Source organism: Ornithorhynchus anatinus, chromosome 17 (assembly GCF_004115215.2).
Source record: "Ornithorhynchus anatinus isolate Pmale09 chromosome 17, mOrnAna1.pri.v4, whole genome shotgun sequence".
NCBI classification, from domain to species: Eukaryota; Metazoa; Chordata; class Mammalia; order Monotremata; family Ornithorhynchidae; genus Ornithorhynchus; species Ornithorhynchus anatinus.
Genome location: NC_041744.1, coordinates 19,654,214 through 19,674,360, shown reverse-complemented (window position 1 = coordinate 19,674,360; position 20,147 = coordinate 19,654,214). Strand labels below are relative to the sequence as shown.

Below are 20,147 nucleotides of genomic sequence, written 5' to 3'. Positions count from 1 at the left end.
TCTCTTCACCCAGCACAAATGTGTTAAAACTTCCGGTTGGTTTTCGTGACAGTTCAAACGTAGGCCTATCTTTTTGCTCTGCTCCTTAACTTTTAATAATAAGCCCTTCAAATCTTCTTCGCTTTCTGCTGGTAGGGTTGTATCATCAGTGGGGTTGAGGAGCAGACTGTGAGCCCGTTATTGGGCAGTGATCGTCTCTATCTGTTGCCGAATTGTATATTCCAAGCGCTTAGTACAGTGCTCTGCGCATAGTAAGCGCTCAATAAATACGACTGAACGAGCGAAGGGAAAGAGCACTGGCTTGGGAGTCGTCTGTGAGCCCCGGGGAGGACAGAGACCACTTCTCATCTGATGGCACGTACGAAGGCTTTGGCAATCACCATAGATATCGTTGCAGGGAAAAACTGAATTTTCACCTCAGGGTGAAAAATTTGGAAGAAAATGTCTTTTCTGGGCCTGGCTCATCCGGAAAGCTGCCTCCGTGTGAGGCGACAAGTGTGAGGTTTGGTTCCAGGATTTCACTTGAGCAAGACAAGGCGACTTTGTCACTATTCAGCCGCCGGGGGTTGCCCAACCTCTGGTGACCGACAGTGGTGCTGGGAGAACGGCCGGGAAACGGCCAGGGTTTCGAACGCTCTGATCCCTCACCTTTCCGGCCTCTGGCAGCCTCCTGGCTAACGCTGGAGTCTCTCCGATAGCTCAGTCTGAGACCTTTTTTTTTAACGGCATCGGTTAAGCCCTTAATTTGTGATAACAACAACAGTGGCATTTGTTGAGCACCTACTCCGTGCCTGGCACTGTACTAAGCGCTGGGGTGGATACAAGCAAGTCTGTCTGGACCCAATCTGTTCTCCCTCAGGCTCAGAGCGTGGGCTTCACGTGGGTCAGGGACTGTGTCCGACCCCATTTTCTTCCATCCACCCCGGCGCTTAATACGGTGACATGATAAGCGCTAAACAGATACCAGAGTCATTATTATTATCCCGACTGACCCTGGCAAAATAGTGCATTGGCTATGGTTTCATTAATAATAACAAGTGCTTATTATTTGCCCCGCACTTTTCTAAGCTTTGGCGAGATACAATGTAATCGGGTCAGACTCGGTCCCTGTCCCACGTGGGGCTTCTCAGTTTTAATCCCCATTTTTACAAATGAGGGAACTGAGGCCCAGAAAAGTGAAGCGACTCGCCCAAGGTTACACAGCAGACACGTGGCAGCTGTGTGTCCGGTGTAGCCCACTTGGCATCGTGTCTCCCCTTCAATCTGGCGTCCACAGTGGCTGTCAGTGGCCACCTAATCGCAGTCTCATCTCCAATCCGTCCTTAAGGACTAAACGAGTCAAGGAAAATTATTCCCTCACCTCACTGAGAAGCCAGATCTGGACCTGGCAGGAGATTGTGGAGAAATAGATGGTAGAAAATAAAGGTTTTAGCTGTTCATCGCTCCAAAACGACTCGCCCTGGTTGTGTGTGTGTTGGGGGGCCCTGAACGCCCCCCTCCCGCCACCCAACTTGAGTCTCCTGGCCGGAAGAGTTAATCCTGTCCAAAAATCCCATCCCATCTCCGTCTGGAAGCCGGTCCCACTCCGACCTCAGGGACCGTGTTGCCATATGTCTTTCAATTTAAATAAAAAAAAATTCAAAATCAAACGACTTTTAAAATTCAAATGGTTTCTTCATGGAAAGCCCAGAAGTGGGAGCCTGCCAAGGTCTAGAAACTGCTTTCTCAGAGCTGTCCAGGGATTGATATATTCTAGGAATGCCGATACCTGGGAAATCTGCTTGAGATGTTCCTTTTTAATGGAGTCGGTTTCTTCTCTGGCTCAGCAAGATAAAACGGATCCATTATTTCTCCCCGCCACCTCAAGTCCACCGTTTCCTCCAGTCTCCCATAAATAACGTGCTTCAAAGTGCTAAAGATGAGTCAATTTTGCGCCACGGTGCTTGTTTTTCCCTCAGAGATTTCTGAAGTATGTTGGCTGCAATTTTTCTACAGAAAGTTCTGTCTTTCCCCACTGCTCGGGAACCTCCGGTGGTTTCCCGTCCACCTCCTTCACATCTTCTCTAAGGCTCTCAATCGGCTCGCCTCCTATCTTATCTCGCTGATTTCCTCCTACGGTCCAGCCTGTGCACTTTGCTCCTCCGACACCAACTTACTCACCGTACCGCGATCTCATCTATCTCGCCGCCGACCCCTCGCCCACGTCCTACCTCTGGCCTGGAACGCCCTCCCCCTTCGTATCCGACAGACCCCCACTCTGCCACGTTCCGAACCTTATTAAAATCACATCCCCTTCAAGAGGCCTTCCCCAAAAAAGACATCACTCTTGCACTTCAACCCGCGCCCTCTGAACACTTGATTTCCACCCTACCCTCAGCCCGCACTTGCGTACGTATCCGTAATTTATTTATTTTCATGTCCGCCTCTCCCTCTAGACCGTGAGCTCTCTGTGGGCAAGGGAACGTGTCTACCCACTCTGTTATACTGCACTTTCCCAGGTGCTTAATACAGTGAGCCTCACGTGGGACAACCCGACGACCCTGTATCTACCCCAGTGCTTACAACAGTGTTCCGCACATAGTAAGCCCTCAAATACCAACATTATTATTATTACAGTGCTCTGGACAGAGTAAGCGCTCGATACGATCGACTGATTAACTGAAAGCTCCTCTTTTCCTCCTCACTGAAAGTTCTTGCTATTGCGTATCTACCCCAGGGGTGAGAATAGCGCTTGGCACAGAGTGAGTGCTTCAGAGATCATAAAACAAATCACGAGTGCACAATCCATCCGGTTACTGTTGACGTCCGAGTGAAGGCTCTCAATTTGGGTAGGCCCCCAGATAAGGATGGTGGATGGAAGGGAATGAGGGAGAGGGTTTGGAATGGGAGAAACAGGAAAGGCCATGGGAAGCATCGTGGCCCAGTGGATACAGCCCAGGTCTGGAAGTCAGGAGGACCTGGCTTCGAATCCCAGCTTCACCACCTCTCAGCTGGGTGACCTCGGGCGAGTCACTTCACTTCTCTGGGCTTGGGTTTCCTCACCTGTAGAACGGGGATTAAGACCGCAAGCCCCGTGTGGGACTGAGACTGTCCCCCCCCCGCCCCCCCCCCACAATTATCTTGTATCTATCCCAGAGCATAGGACAGTGCCTGGCACATATTAAGCCCTTAACAAATACCACAGAAAAAGGGACGGGTCTGGGTTGGCAAACAGATGCCAATGCCAAAATGCTGCCCCAAGCAATCTTGACCTCAGGAAACAGAATCCTGGCTCCACATCCTACCTGCTGAACTGCATTTCCCGTTAGAAAATTCCTATCGATCCGGGACATCTCGTACATTGATCATATATATCTTTGGGAGGAGGCCGTGTTCAATATTTAATGAAGACCGCTATGGGGTAAACATTCTTGCTTTAACCCCTTGACCGTGAGTACTTCCTCCGGCCTAGACCTCCCTCCTCTTCACATCCGACAGACCGCCATCCTGCCCACCTTCAAAACCTTATTAAAATCACCTCTCCAAGACGCTTTCCCCTACTAAGCTCTCATTTCCCCTAATCGCTCTCTGTTTTTGCACTGCTTTTATGCTTAATAATAATAATAATCATTACGGTATTTGTTAAGCACTTACTATGTGCCGGGAAGTGTACTAAGCACTGGGATGGCTACAAGCAATTTGGGTTGGACACAGTCCCTGTCCCACATGGGGACAATCTCAATCCCCATTTTACAGATGTGGTAACCAAGACCCAGAGAGGTGAAGTGACTTACCCAAGGACACCCCACAGGCAAGAGGCAGAGGCAAGATTAGAACCCATGACCTTCTGACTCCCAGGCCCGGGTTCTATCCCCTACGCCGTGCCGCTTCTGACTTCAATCTACACTTGATATTCACTGAACCTTCAGTCTCAAAGCACTTACACATCTGTAATTTATTTGCATTTTGTTAGATTTTTATTTATAATCTAATTTTTCATTTATATAAATGTCTGTCTCCTCTTCTAAATAAGCTTCCCCTGGGAAGGGAACACATCTACCAAGTCTGTTGTACTGTTCTCTCCCATGTGCTTAGTACAACGTTCTGCACACGGTCAGCACTCAATAAATACCCTTGATCAAACCACTCCCGTATCAATCCCTTTTGCTTTTCCCTGAGTTGTTCATTTTATTCACCCTCTCCCCGATAGCCCCACAGCACTTTTGTACATATCTGTAATTTTGAAGTTTTTATTAATGTCTGTCTTCCCCTCTAGACTGTAAGCTCACTGTGGGCAGGGAAAGTGTTTTTATTCTTGTAATATACTCTCCCAAGTGCTTCGTACAGTGTTCTGCACTCAGGAATTATTAAGCGCCATCGAATCAATTCCGCTTCACAGCAACTCCACGGATATATTTTCTCCAGAAGGTCTTGTCCTCTGCCATAATCCACAGCCTAAAGGTTCGTCTGTTATCGTTATAGTCTCGATCCACTTAACTTCTGGTCTGCCTCTTCCACCTTTTCTCTATACTCTTCCCAGCATTGGTGTCTTCCCCGGAGAATCAGTCCTCCTGACGATGTGTCCAAAATATGCTAAGTCATTTGGCCTTCCAAAGACCACTTTGGTTTAATATGCTCCAAAATCCACCTTTGTTGTTCGGGTTGTCCATGGTATCCGCAAAAACCTTCTCCAACCCCACATTTCAAAAGAATAGATGTTCTTTCTATCCTGTCTTTTCACCGTCCAGCTGTCGGATCCATACGTTGTCACTGGAAACATCGCAGAGTCGACGACTTGTATTTGGGGGGCAATTGTTACATCGGCACATTTCTCGACTTTTCCCAGGCTCTTCATAGCAAGTCTTCTTAACATTAATCTTCGGCGTATTTCTTGGCTGCCAGTTGCTTTATTCTTGATTTCGATCGCAGGAGAGAAAAGTTGTCAAGAAGCGTTTCAATCTTCTCTCTAGCCGCTACAAATGTGTTAAAACTTCCAGTTGTCATGATCTTTGTTTTCTGAAGCGCTCAATAAATACTATTGAATGGTATTTACTGAGGACTTACCGCGGGCAGACGGGGTATGAGAGTCCACTAGAGTCCACTAGGCACCATCCCTGCCTTCCAGGAGTTTACAATCTCCCTCTCGGACAGGGACCGTGTTTAATTCTCTCCCAGTGTTCAAAATAGCCCTCTCTGGCCCCAATAAATACTTGATAAAGACCATTACGATTAAAAGAGGAAGAGACCATCAAGGTGGTCTTTAACACCCTGACTCTATCACCCCCCGACTCCCAGCCCCATTTTATTCACATCCCTATCTGTCATTTATTTCTATTCATGCCTGCCTCCCCCTCTACACTGTAAGCTCGCTGCGGGCAGGGAATGTGTCTGTTCTATTGTGCGATCGTGCTCTCCCAAGCACTTGGTATGCACAATAAATACGATCGTCTGACCGACTGACCAAATAGCCTCTCACGGGCCCATAGCGGGCTGCTTCCATCTTGGCCGTGAATCAATTCTCCGGCGCCTACGGCTATTTTAACCAGCACGACTTTTGTGGGGAGGCATGTCCTACGCGGTCTCCCCGAGGCGGGGGGCGGGGAGATGCGTCCTCTTGCTCGTTTATGACTTTGTACGATTCAGGAAACGGCAACTGGGTGCTCATCCTGTCCTCCCAGACCGATGCATCCTGACCTTTTCAGTCTGTCCTCGTTCGGAAACGGTTCCATCTGTAATTGATCGGATTACATCAACGTCCGTCTCTCCCTCTGGACCGTAAGCCGTGGCCTGGCGACGTCTCTAGGGTCTCTATTTTGGACTCTCCCAAATGCTTAGTACAGTGCTCAATAAATACCACCGATCGACTCATGAAAGATTATAATGATAGCATTGACCGCACCTAGTACAGTGCTCCAGCACACAGTGAGCACTCAATAAATATCACAGTGACTGACAGTGGGGGGAGACACTAAAATTAATTTCTCAGCAACTTAATAGAAAGAGGTGGACATAAAGGCTGTGTCGGTCAGCGTGTGTGAAACCGGTCCAGAAAGATAATGATATAATCTTAAAATGTGATTTATTGGCTTTAAACCACATAATAGGCTTTTAAGAATTACTGTATTTTGGGAAAAGAAAGATAAGAAGGTTTTTTTTTTCCCTTACTGCCCAACAACAACACCCTTAATCACCCATGAAAGGCTTCCTAATGAATCTATACAAGAGTGAGGAGAATTACATCAAGAAAGAAGAGGGGAAGGTTTGCCAAACACTAAAGAAATAAAATGACAAAAGAGTTTATGGAGAGGATACAGTAAACACTTATTGAGGCGGGCAGGGCAGAAGTTTGGTAACACAGGGAAACGGTATCGACTCATTTAAAAAGCAAGACGGATCTTCGGACTTGGCATTCCGTCCCTGGTATTATACAGCAATTCCTTTATTTTATTTTTCCGAAAGATTGAAGTTATGCTGCGGTAATTGACTTTACATGATAACTAAGGGAGTGAGGTGCATTTTTTTTCTGTCTCTTTCTTCCATCTACTCAAGGCGGCGGCACTAGGGAGCTTAAAATCAGGTGGACGACTTGAGCGTCAATTTGGAGTGGAAGCTTCTCAAAGGCAGGGAAAGCGTTGCTTTCCTCAGCCACACTCTCCCAAGCGTTTAGCGCACTGTTTCACACCAACAGGTGCTCAATAAATACAAGCACTACTATTTGTCTGTTTCTTTTTAAAAGACATCCCCAACCAAGACTCGAGGAAGATTTCACGCACTGAAACGTATTAATCGACAAAATGAAATATCGGGCAGTGGGGATTTTTGCTTATTTTTTTTTTTCCCCCATCAGCACCCGAGGACAGAAAAATAGCTTCTCTCATCAGAATAGTCTTTCATCATTCACTGTCAACCCTCTCCGGTGTTGAATCTGTTGTTCGGTGTCGGCGTTGACGGGAAAGGGCCCTCGGGGCCGAGAGCAGCCGATCGATCGTGAGTTTGCTTAGGACGCCTCCAACTGCAGACGGAGGAGGAGCCTCAGGGGGTTGAAAGTGGAGCCTCTGCCCGAAATAATAATAATAATTCTGGTTATTTGTTAAGCGCTCACTATGTACCAGGCACTGTACTAAGCCCTGACCTAGCGAAGAAGAAGCACGGCTTAGTGGAAAGAGCCCGGGTTTAGGAGTCAGAAGTCATGGGTTCTAATCCCCACTCCACCACTTGGCAGCTGTTTGACTTTGGGCAAGTCACTTCACTTCTCAGAGCCTCAGTTATCTCATCTGTAAAATGGGGATTAAGACCGTGAGCCCCACCTTGGACAACCTAGTAACCTTGTATTTCTCCCAGTGCTTAGAACAATGCTTGGCACATAGTAAGCGGTTAACAAATATTATTATTATTATTAGCAAATCGGGTTGGACTTTGCCCCTGTCCCACATAGGGCTCAGTGTCTTAATCCTCACTTTCCAGATGAGGTAACTGAGGCCCAGAGAAGTGACGTGACTTGCCCAAGGCCACTCGGTCACTCAACAGATGAGTGTCCATGTGTCTCTTCCAACAGACCGACTGAGGATTCCACTGGAGAAGACGGTTTCCTTTTGGTTTGCTGCATGTGCTATTTAACTGTATTCATTGAGTACTTACTGCGTGCAGAGCACTGTACTGAGCACAATACAACAATTAACAGACGCATTCCCTGCCCAGAATGGGCTTTCAGTCTAGAAATCATTTTCAGAGAGCGGTTACTGCATGCAGTAACCATCCGAGCTCTCCACAAACCTGTGGTTTCTTCTCCCCGGTCAATAGAAAAATATTGAAATAAATGTAAGATGACGACTGAGTACTTCTCTAGGGGAAATTTCTCTCCCTTTCTTCCTGCCCACACTATTAAAACCGTCCATTCCATTTATTTTGCCCCAGGAGACAAATCTGTTACATTGCTTTTTTTTTTTCCCCATCCACATGTCAACAGCAGAAACGACGTAGCGGACAGATGTTTCCGAACCTCGGGCGATCGAATTTCGGGCAAACGTGGACAACGGGGCTCTGGCAGGAGCGGGGCGGGAGGGTGTTATTTAAATCTTTGACGGGTTGGATTCGAGATGAAAATAAAACCTCATGGCTCACGCCCTTTGGATTTGTGGACGGACAAAAGGTTCCCTGTTTTCTAGCGGCGTCGGATCTGAGACCCTTCAAGAGGAAACGAGGGCGAGCGTCGAGGGCCTAGCAAATTGAGGCCCGTTGCGTTGGGTGGATTAATTTGGGACCACTTGGGAGGTCTGAGGTAAAACTCCATTTAGGAAACTGGGGTGGGGAGGGGAGGAAAGAGATGTTATAGTCCCCCAGAGGGGCGGCAGGAAGGTTACCCTCAGTGACATTGCTGTTCTCATCGGCTTTAATCACGCACCTGCACTGTGCAGAGCACTGGCTGATGTTACATAAGAAGCAGTGTGGCCCAATGAGGAGAGCACGAGCCTGGGAGGTAGAAGGACCTGGGCTCTAAGCCCAGCAGCGCTGCTTGTCTGCTGGGTGACGTTGAGCAAATCACTTCACTTCTCTGGGCCTCAGTTACCTCATCTGTAAAGGGGGCTTAAGACCGTGAGCCCCACGAGGGACAGGGACTGGGTCCAAGCTGATTAGTTTGTATCCAATCCAGCACTTAGTACAGTGCCTGGCACAAAGTGAGTGGTTAAATACCATTTAAAAAAAAAAAGAGAGAGACCCGGGGTCAGGGAAGGATAAAAGTCATTTAACTTCTCTGAGGGAGTTGGAAGAGCCTGGGTCTGGGAGTCAGAAGGATCTGGGTTCTAACTCTGGCTCTGCCACTCATCTGCTGCGTGACCTTGGGCAAGTCACTTCACTCCTTTGAGCCTCAGTTCCCTCATCTGTAAAACGGAGATTAAGACCGCGAGCCCCACATGGGACAGGGACCGTGGCCAACCCGATTTCCTTGTATCCACCCCAGTGCTTAGTACAGTGCCTGGCTCATTGGAAGCACTTCAGTACCAAAAAATAAACAAAGCATCATTTGTGAGCTCTGCCCTTGAGAACTATTAACGCTACAGAGAGCTTTCCCTTGTAAACTTTTAAGCTGTTTGTTTTCCTCATGGAGTCCCATTTCTTTGCCCCCAACCCCTGCACCCAAAACTCTGACCACCAGTGCCCTGCCGGACATCACCCAGTATCACTCGAATCTCTGCCCCCAAACCCACCTTTTTTTTTAGAAAAAAAGATAGTATTTGTTAAGCACGTACTCTGTGCCAACCACCCTTCTAAGTACGGAGGTAGATACCGGGCTTTCAGGTTGGACACAGTCCCCCCCCCCATCCCACCTAGGTCTAGGTAGGAAGGAGGGGGATTGAATCCCCGTTTTCCAGATGAGGGAACCAAGGCTCAGAGCGCCGATGAGACTTGGATGGGCCACCAAGCCGACAGGTGGCGGAGTCAGGATTAGAACCCAGGTCCTCTGGCTCCCAGGCCTGGGCTCTTTCCCCTGGGTTTTTTCTCTGCTGACAGTCCGTCCACTCTCAACCTCTTCCCGTTTCCTAGGGAGCCACCCGGACCGCTTGCCAGGGAGAGAAACCCCCAAAAAAGCACAGGCCCCTTTGCGTTCTCCGACGCCGCAAACGCTCCGTCTCGGAAAACACGCCGCGGCCCGGATGCGATTCGGGAGGGAGGGAGGGGGATAAAGGCGGCCTCCTTCCGTTCTCTGGTGACCTGTTGGGAATAAATGTCCTGCCACCTGCTATGTCCATTATGCGTTTAATGCAAATAGCACACAGCCCGCTGCCAATCGCTGAAATAACTCAGACACCGTGGCGGTGGGGGAGGGATACTATCCGAGGATTTAATCTACCCTGGGTTGCTCTGGGAGAGAAGCACAAAAGGGGAAGAGTCATTTGACGAGTGGCTAAATCATTAGGCTTAAACGGATGCGAGTCTTTTTTGCCAACAAATGCCTCCCCATGCACGCTGAAAAAGAGAAAAGGCTATAATGGGAGTTTTAATTACTTTGATCATCACAGGACGGATCAGGGAGAGGCAGAGAGTCACGAAAACTCCCTCCCTCGACACTTGCCGGCTTTGGGTCGGGGGGCGGGGGGGGATATCTGACGGGAAGAGTTCATCACGGCCCGGAGTAACACAAACCCCAAAACTATCGGGATCAAAGCGACCTCCAGTTCCCCCCTTCTCCGAGGGTTGATTTCGGTGGGATTCTGTGACTGGCAGCGAGGCGCTCAAACCCCAGAGGAGTTGCCCGCCCACCCGCCCTCCAGTCGATCAATCGGTGGTATGGGTTCGAATCCCAGCTCTGCCACTGGTCAGCTGTGTGACTATGGGCAAATCATTTAACTTCTCTGTGCCTCAGTTACCTCATCTGTAAAATGGGGATTGACTGTGAGCCTCACGTGGGACAACCTGATGACCCTGTATCTACCCCAGCGCTTAGAACAGTGCTTTGCATATAGTAAGCGCTTAACAAATACCACTATTATTATTATTTATTTAAGGCTTCCAGGGGGTAGAGCACTGTACTGACAGCTTGGGAGAGGACGACCGAGTTGGTAGACACGATCCTGGGGCTCAGAGAAACAGCACGGCCTAGTGGCTGGAGCCCGGGCCCGGAAGTCAGAAGGACATGGGTTCTAATCCCGGCTCCGCCACCTGTCCGCTGAGTGACCCTGGATGAGTCACTTCTCGGGGTCTCGGTTACCTCATCTATAAAATGGGGATGAAGACCGTGAGCCCCAAGTGAGACGGGGATTGTGTCCAGGCTGATTTGCTTGTATCCGTCTCAAGGCTTAGTACAGTGTCTGGCGCATAGTAAATACCACAATTATTAGTGCGGAACTTATAGTCTACCACGCAAACAGCACCGTCCTGAGCACTTGGGCGAAGACATGAAGAGCACTGTACTGAGCGCTTGGAAGACGACGAGAGAGTCGGGAGACACCATCCTTTTCTTCAAGGAGCTTAAAGTCTGCCACGTCAAGAGCGCTCTACTAAGCATTAGGGAGAAGACAACAGACGTCGTGGACGTCATCCCAGCCTTCAAGGAACTTACAGTCTAGCGCGTCCAGAGCACTGTACTGAGCGCTCGGAGCTCACGGCCTAGCGGCCCGCCCCGGACCAGAGGTGACGGGAAGCCCAGAGAGCAGTCGGGTTTTGTCGAGGGTCAAATCCGCAGTGGCCGACCGAGCCCCGGCGGGGAGCCTCTGGATCCAGACGGGGGAGACGGAACATAAACCCAACGCCAGCTCTCCGACGCATTTCCCGGAATCCGATCCCCTTTCTGAGCCGGGAGCTGGCTCCGACAGAGCCTGCTGGGCTCGTTTCCAACTCCCTTCCCAGGTCCCCTCCGCGCTGCGGAGACAATGACCGATCTGCCTCCGGCAGCCAGAGGGCTGTTGCGAGGCAAAATGCGATCCCGACCCATCACGCTAAGTACTTCCATCTCGGGCATTTAATAATTCCCGTCCGTAAACAGACCCGCGGTTCAGCGCGTTCCGCGTCGCCGTGCAATGCGGAAGATGAGGGACGCGGCTCCGGAGAGCCGCGTTCTGGACGACGGATGTCTTCTGAACGCAAACGGGCGAGTTTCGGCAGAAGCAAATGCGCCTCCAGCTCTCGTGCCTGTGCAGATTTGATATTTCTGAGCCCCACTATTGGTTCGGTGGGGAGAGCCCGGCTCTGGCAACTGTGGAGCTGACTTGCGTGGGCCTTGTCCACCCGGGCTCTTATCATTATGGCATTTAAGCGCTTACTATGTGCCACGCACCGTACTAAGCACCGGCGTGGAAACAAACAAATCGGATCGGACACAGTCCCTGTCGCACGTGGGGCTCAGTCTCAATCCCCATTTTACAGATGCGGTAACAGGCCCAGAGAAGCGAAGTGATTCGCCCAAGATCTCGCAGCGGACGAGTGGCGGAGCAGAGATTAGAACCCAGATCCTCTGACTCCCAAGGCCGGGCTCTTTCCACTAGACCACCCTGCTCGTCCCTTTCTGCTGTACACTACGTGCTCGATCAATCGTTGGTATTCCTTAGCGTGCACAGCCTTGTTCTAAGTGCTTGGAGGAGTACGATGTAATTGACCGAAACAGCCGCCGTCAAGAAGACTACGATCGAGGAGGATGCAGAGCATAGTACGGGGAGAGAGAGTGGTCGATGGATGAATTGCATCTCTGCCCGTATCCAATTCAGGCCGTGATTTCTCCTCTCAGGTGGGGCAGGGGAAGAGAAGATGACACTTTCAACCGCGTCATCGCTCCCTCCCAGATTCCACCCTCCAGCTCTCTTTGGCCCGAGGCCCGGTTCTCCTCTCCGATCAGAATCGGTCACGAATCCATGCCATTTTATCACCGGCTGCTCCGGTAGATTTTGCGGCCCAGTCCTCGTCCCGACCCCTGCGTAAATCAGCGTTAAGGGAAACGACAAGGTAAAGGCTTAAACCGAGAAGGGAGGTCAAAGGTCTCTGTCGATACGGTTTCCCATCTTCCGTTATTACCGCTGCAAACGACCCTCAGGGACTCCGGGTGAACGATTGGTCTCGACTGTTCAGGTGGGGTTGGATGGAGCAATATCCACATTCAGAGTTTGGAATAATAATAAACTGTAGTATTTATTAAGCGCCGCTGTGTACTGAACACTGGGGTAGATATAAGAAAAACAGAGTTGGACACGATCCGTCTCACAGGGGGCTGACAGTCTTATTCCCCATTTTACAGACGAGGCAACAGAAGTGCACACAAGTGAAATGACTTGCCCAACATCACACAGCCGACACCCGATCCAGCCTGGATTGGAACCCAGGAAAGCAGCGTGGCCTAGTGGATAGAGCACGGGCCTGGGAGTCTGAAGGACGCGAGTTCTAATCCCCGCTCCGCCACTCGTCGGCCGCGTGATCTCGGGCAAGTCGCTTCACCTCTCTGTGCTTCGGGTCCCTCATCTGTAAACTGGGAATAAAGCCTTTGAGCCTTATGGGGGACAGACTGTGTCCAACTTGATCACCCTGTAGCTACACCAGTGCTTAAAACAGTGCCTGGAACATACTAAGTGCCTAAGAAATACCTCAAAAAAAAAAAAGGGTCCGACTCCCAGGCCCGTGCTCTATCCATTAGGCCACGCTGCTCTGTCGCTTAGTTGACCCACTGGATGATGAGAACGACGGCCCATCTTCCGTTCTAGTTCCCAGCGGTTCTCGAGAACAGTTGGAAACCCCAAAGGTGATTAAAGGGACTTAAGGTTTCCGACAAGGGTACGGACAAGGACGCTGATGACCGCCGGGTCCCGGGTCGGGGCAGGGAACTGAGCGAGTCTCGGGGAGGATCGCCCAGAGAGGGGCAAATGGAGACTCAAGCTCCATTTTTTTGTCAGAAGGTCTTGAAGCGGGCGAGGGGGGCGGTCCTCCCGATCGAGACGGCGGGATTGTGGATCGCCATTTCGGCCAGCGACTCTTCTGCATTACGGACCTCCGCCCCACCCCCCCCCCCGGGTCAGCTGGGTGAGATTCTAAATGGGCTTCACCTCGGCGGCGAAAACCAACCCTTGCAAATGGCCAGAAAGAAGACAGATGGAGACATCAGGCGGGGCCGGCCTTGCCAGGATCCCGGCCAAGGTGCGTTCCGCCATCTCAAAAGCGACTCTAAGGAATGCTAAACTGTTGGCCGAGGACCAGTGCTCGGCAGAGATCTCCAGAGAGCGCTTCAAATCTGGCCGCTCTTTTTCCACCCGGGCCCCCTGCGAAACGCCCGTCGAGAACGGCCAGCGGCCGTTTGTTTATTAAAAGGTCAGTTCTGGCTCTCGTTCCCACTTCTTCGAGGAGTCCCTTCAACGTGGACAGCGCTCTGCGTTTTCCAGAGCGTTTTGCACCCCGAGCAATCTGCGTCGTCCTCTCAACATTCCCCTGGGCTAGGGACTCGGTGTTACTTAGTCCTACCCACTTTTCAAAGGACTAAACCGAGGCTCCCAGAAGTTAATGACTCATCCAGCAGGAGACAGCAAGATGGAGGACGACGACACACAGTCACCACTCAAAAAGTGACGAATGTAAGCTCCTCGCGGGCAGAGAACGTGTCCAGTCTTCCCAAGGGGCCAGTACGTGAGGTGTGCATCCCCTTGATTCTATTTATTGCGATTAGGTTGTCTTGTTTTCGTCCCTCTGTGTCCCCCGATTAGACCGTAAGCCCGTCGATGGGCAGGGATTGTCTCTATCTGTTGCCCAATTCTACATTCCAAGCGCTTAGTACAGTGCTCTGCACATATTAAGTGTTCAAAAAATACTACTGAATGAATGAGGGGAAGCTCGATATATGCTACTCCTTCAGAAGGCACCGTCCGTGAAGACTCGGGTCTGCTTATTAAATACTGCACGACGACGGGGTGGGGAATTTCAGTGGCTTTTTATCTGATGTGGAGTCTGAGCCTTGTCAGAGTTTCCTCAGGGAACCGAGGGATCTCCTTAAATTGATACGCTGTTTGTTAGTCAGATGGAGCTCTGGAGACAGATAAAAGAACACGGGGCCAGAGGGCAGACGGGGAAAACGTCTTCTCCGGAGCACTCTAGTTTATCGCAGAACTCGCAGTCCATTCTAAATCTCCTCACGAGTGTGAAATGAAGCGGGTAACGTCCTCCGGGCAATTTCTCCCTAAAAACTGGCCCTCACTCCTTCGGTATCAACCAGAAGCAGCGTGGCTCAGTGGAAAGAGCCCGGGCTTGGGAGTCAGAGCTCATGAGTTCGAATCCCAGATCTGCCACTTGTCGGCTGTGTGACTGTGGGCGAGTCACTTCACTGCTCTGTGCCTCAGTTACCTCATCTGTAAAATGGGCATTAACTGTGAGCCTCATATGGGACAACCTGATTACCCTATAGCTACCACAGCGCTTAGAACAGTGCTCTACACATAGTAAGCGCTTAACAAATACCAACATTATTATTATTAGTAACCTGTTTGCAGAGCCTCTAGTCCACAGGCTCACTGTGGGCAGGGAATTTGTCTTTTATATTGCTCTACCTTCCTCTCCCGGGCATTTAGTACAGCGCTCCGCACACAGTAAGCGCTCAATAAATACCTTCGACCGGCTGACCGGAATGGCTTTTGTCTCTCTCGCCGCCGACCCCTCCTGGAATTCCCTCCTCCCTCCCGATTCCATCTTCAAAGCCCTCTTAAATTCCCACCTCCTCTGGGAAGCATTCCTAGGTTAGTCTTCCCAGAACAGAGCACTTTGACAATATCTGCTTATGGCATTAGCCACCTCCCCAAGGCGCCCACGTCCATCTCGACAAGCTGAACCTTATTTTTCTATTTCTCCCTTCCATATTCCTACCGTCGACGGTTTCGGCGTTATTCTTTTCCCTTTTCCTTTTATCGCGTCTGCCTGTCTCTGCCAGTAGATTGGAAGACCCTCGACGGGACGGACCCTGACGATTTATAATATATTCTCCCAGTTGGGAGTCAGAAGGACCTGGTTTCTAATTCTGGCTCTGCCATTCGTCTGCTGTGCGACCTCGGATAAGTCACCTCACTTCTCTGGGCCTCCCGTTACCTCATCTGTAAAATGGGGATGAAGACTGTGAGCACGTGGGACAGGGACTGTGTCCAATCTGATTAGCTTCTCTCCAGACTGTAAGCTCACTTTGGGCAGGGAACGCGTCTGTTACATCGTACTCTCCCAAGCTCTTAATCCAGTGCTTTGCACACGGTAAGCGCTCAGTAAATACGTTTGAATTGAATGACTTTACCTCAGCATCTGGCATTTGCAGAGCACTGGACTAAAGGCTTGCGGGAGTGCGATAACAGACACGTTCCCTGCCCACGATGAAGCGTTTAACAAATAGCATTTAAAGAAAAAAGGGCCAAGTATAATGCTTGGTTCACAGATGTTCCATAAATACCACTGATGGAGTGCGAGAGGACACGGCTCAAGAATCTCTCAGACTTTTTTTGTAGAGGGGTGAAATGTAGGTGCCGAGTCACTAGGATGAACCTCCTTCATTCCTCCCTCCTCCATCTGGCCAACGGATCCGACTGGATTTCAGAAAGTCCCCAGGAAGGCCACGAAACCCCTGGTGTCCGAGAGCCCGGCGCGGGAAATGAAAGAACCCGGAGTGATTAAAATCTACCCAGCATGAACGCGCCCAGGGGAATTATCAAATTTCAAGCTCCGCGAATCCCAGTGGATCGAGATAGCTTCATCTGCCGCAAATCCACGCCTCGTCTAATATCGTGTACGCGATAAGAGGTTGTTAAAAACAATTTACGCCTTAATAGGGGGGAAGCCAACGGTGTTCCACGCCAAAACAATCACATCACCGTTCCAACTCTATCGGATTAGTTGGGGATTGCTGTGTCACGACCAGATAAGGCTGAGGAAAGCAGTCTGTCGAGCCAGTCGCTCTGACCGGGCGTTTGAGAAATGGGACCGGGTCACTGCGTGACCCTGGGGAAGTCACTTCCCTGCTCTGTGCCTCAGTTCCCCCATCTGTAAAATGGGGATTAAAACTACGAGCCCCACGTGGGACAGGGACCGTGTCCAACCTGATTAGCCTGTACCTATCCCAGTGCTTAGTACAGTGCCCGGCTCACAGTAAGCGCTAAACAAATACCACAATCGTTATTAACGTTCTCCTAAAACTTAAATCAGCTCTCCGTGCCTCTCCCCGTCCCTTCAAAGCCTAAAGGAAGGCACACCTCCTCCAGGAAGCCTTCCCCGACTAAGCCCTGTCTTCCTGTTCTTCCACTCCCTCCTGCGTCGCCCTGACTTGCTCCCTTGATTCACCCCCCCCCCCACCCCGCTTCCCAGCCCCACAGCACTCGTCCCACGTCCGTCATTTATCGTTCGATATCAAAGTCTGCCTCCCCCTCTTGACCGTAAGCTCACCGCGGGCCGGGAATCCATCCGTTATATCGTGATAACGGATTCTCTGCTTAGTACAGTGCTCCGCACACAGTAAACGCTCAATACGATGGAACGAACTTCTCTGGACCTCGGTACGCTCATCTATAGAATGGGGATTCAGTGCCCACTCTCTCTCCTCTTTTGGCTGGGACTGGGTCCGACCTGATTAAATTGGTATCTATCCCAGCACTTAGAACAGTGCTTGACACACGGTAAGTGCCTCGAAGAGATCATAATAATAAGAAGGAAAGATTTTTTTTAAAGCAGACCAGTTTTTCGGCCAATTTTTTGGGGGGCCGTTTTCTGGACTTTGACATCCAGAACTCCTTTGTTTCTCTGGATAGCTCTGTGCACGATGGCCAGGGGAAAAGTCTTGTATAATAACGCTGGTATTTAAGCACTTACTCTATGCCAAGCACTTTATTGGATACGAATAAATCGAGTTGGACCCACTCCCTGTCCCATGTGGGGCTCAGGGTCTCAATCCCCATTTTACAGATGAGGTAGCTGAGGCCCAAAGAAGTCAAGAGACTTTGAGAAGCAGCATGGCTCGGTGGAAAGAGCCCGGGCTTGGGAGTCGGAGGTCATGGGTTCGAATCCCACCTCTGCCTCTTGTCAGCTGGGTGACCGTGGGCGGGTCGCTTCACTTCTCTGTGCCTCAGTCACCACATCTGTAAAATGTGGGATTAAAACCGTGAGCCCAGGTGGGACAATTTGATCACCCTGCATCTACCCCAGTATTTAGAACAGTGCTTGGCACATATTAATTCTTGATTCTACTAATTAATAATTCAATTCATTAAATCTTGATTCTATTTATTTGCTATTGTTTTAATGAGATATTCATCCCCTTGATGCTATTTATCGCTACTGTTCTTGTCTGTCCGTCTCCCCCGATTAGACCGTAAGCCCTTCAGAGGCCAGGGACTGTTACCGATTTGTCCATTCCAAGCGCTTAGTACAGTGCTCTGCACATAGTAAGCGCTCAATAAATACTACTGAATGAATGAATGAAGCTCTTAAATACCAACATACATACATATACTTGCCTGAGGTCATCCAGCAGACAAGTTAGGGAGCCAGGATTAGGACCCACGACTTTGACACCCGGGCCTGAGCTCTATCCACTTGGCCACGCTGATTCTACAGAGGAAGCCCTCCAAAGAGATGGATTATTAACGGAACGAGTTTCAGTGTTTTACCTGGAGAGTTTCCAGCACCCTACCGGTCTCATCTAAAGAAAGAGAGGGTCAAGCAGGGGCTAGCCATTCCATTCCTAACTGGGGCGGTGGCTAGCGAGTAGAAGGCCACCTCCTACAAGTCAAAACTCACCCGTGCCGGGCAGCAGCGGCCCGGGAGAGAGGCGAAGGCGGAGACTCAAATCGACTGCGTGGAAATAGGCGGTGGTAAACCACTTCCAGACTTTGACCAAGAAAACTCCACGGATCCGTTACTAGAACGACTGCAGAAGGAGGTGGGGCGCTCTGGGAGAGACGTGCCCGTGGCGTTGCTATGGGGCGGAGATGGCTCGACAGCGTAAGACAAGTGGGCTTTTCTATTTCAGATTGGAACCTAGGAGCCGACTTTAGAATTTATGGCCTTTGCGGTGCTGGAACTGGATCTACAGGGCATTTTCCCCGCTCCTCTTAGACAGAGCCCCACGTAGGACAGGGACTGTGTCTGACCTGGTTTGCTTGTATCTACCTCAGTGCTTAATGCAGTGCTCGGCACGTATTTAATTCCTTAACACACACCACAGTTCTTCTTCTCCTAATGTGAAAAGAAGTCAAGCGTTGCCTACTTTTCTCTCCTTACCTTGAAAGCCATCCTGAAGTCCCATCTCCTCCCAGACGTTTTTTCCCCAACCAAACCTCCGTATGCCCCCCAAGAGGCAGGTTTCGGGGTCCCTAGGGCGGCCCAGCCGAGGGGATTGTTGGTGCAGTGGGTGGGCAAGAAACTAAAAATAAAGGAAACCATGTCGCCAAGAGGTGACGGAAACTGCCGGAAATTGGAAAACGATAAAACCAACCAACCCATCACATTTACTTCTTTATTTTTGGCATTTCTTAAGTGTTTACTATGTACCACTAAGCCCTAAGTGGTCGACACAAGGTAATCAGGTTGGACGCCGTCGCCGTCCCTCACGGGGCTCACCGTCTTCAGCCCCATTTTACAGACGAGGTAACTGTGCTTCAGAGACACGAAGTGATTTGCCCAAGGTCGTGCGACAGCCAAACGGCCTCTGCCGCCTCCCTGCCCTCTCCCTCATGCGACCCTACCTTCGTCCTGTTGTCGAAAATCACCTGGGCACTTTGTGGGGAGGGGAAATGCAAGCAGAGGCAGAAGCTGTGTGATTTTTGTGGGTGGAGTGAATTTTGAGCCAAGTCTGGGGGAGCTCTGGCGGCGAGGAAGGTGTCTGTATTGACCAAGCTTGCCCTTCTTTGGCCTTAATCTAGCCCTGGACTGATCAGAAAGAAATTGCCGAAAAGCAAACAAAAAAAGCTTCAAAATGCAATAGTCAACACAAAAAGAACGAGAGAGCACACAATGAGCACAAGAGCCTAAAATCCAATAAAACTCTCAGGGACAAGATGTATAATTAAAGCTGAAGGGAATTTAATCTTTCCTGCTAATCACTACTCCAACACTTCCCTTGCTTTCATCCAAAGAACCGACGAAAGATGGAAAGGAGGGAATGACGGGATTAGAGCGGTGCTCCGTGGCATGGCTATAGCCAACGGGCCTTAGCGCCATTAAGGGCGCTGAATTTCCCCCAGGACCCCGGGTTAGAAGAACGCTCTGTTCCGGTTTCCCTGGGCACTAGAGACTTCTCCCAGTGGGGGGAAATAAATGGCAGAGGCCCAGAGGGAATCCAGTCAACGATCCATCCTAGAAAAGATGGCAGATATGGGATTTGGGATACAGGCAAGCGACGAAAAGTCATTAGGCGGAGAAGGTGCCTGCCGTTTTGGATCTCCCAGATCTTTGGGAACGCTGGGCAAAGCACCTCAGAAGGTCTGAGCTGAACAGCGTTTTATCTGGGGGCTCTGGAATTGGGGAATAGGATGGGGTCACTGGGAACGGGGCCCGTGTCCAACCCCATTTGCTTGCATCCACCGTGCATTTTAGTACAGCGCCTGGCACATAGTAAGCGCTCAAATACCCTATTATTAGGGAAAAACAGTCTGATTTTTAGTACTGAAACAGCACTGGGTCCAGTATTTTTTATTTTGTTTCCCTCCCTCGCTCGCATCTGGTGCCCATTTTCTCAG

At 50.2% G+C, this 20,147-nt stretch overlaps 1 long non-coding RNA gene across 1 annotated transcript in view; it reads right to left on the bottom strand.

Moving 5' to 3' along the window:
• Nucleotides 1-6,140: 6,140 nt before the first annotated feature.
• Nucleotides 6,141-20,147, bottom strand: part of LOC114817964 — a 49,944-nt gene continuing 35,937 nt past the window's right edge. The window contains exon 2 of the long non-coding RNA XR_003765793.2: nt 6,141-7,034. This is a non-coding gene — a long non-coding RNA (uncharacterized LOC114817964). The remainder of the gene's footprint in view (nt 7,035-20,147) is intronic.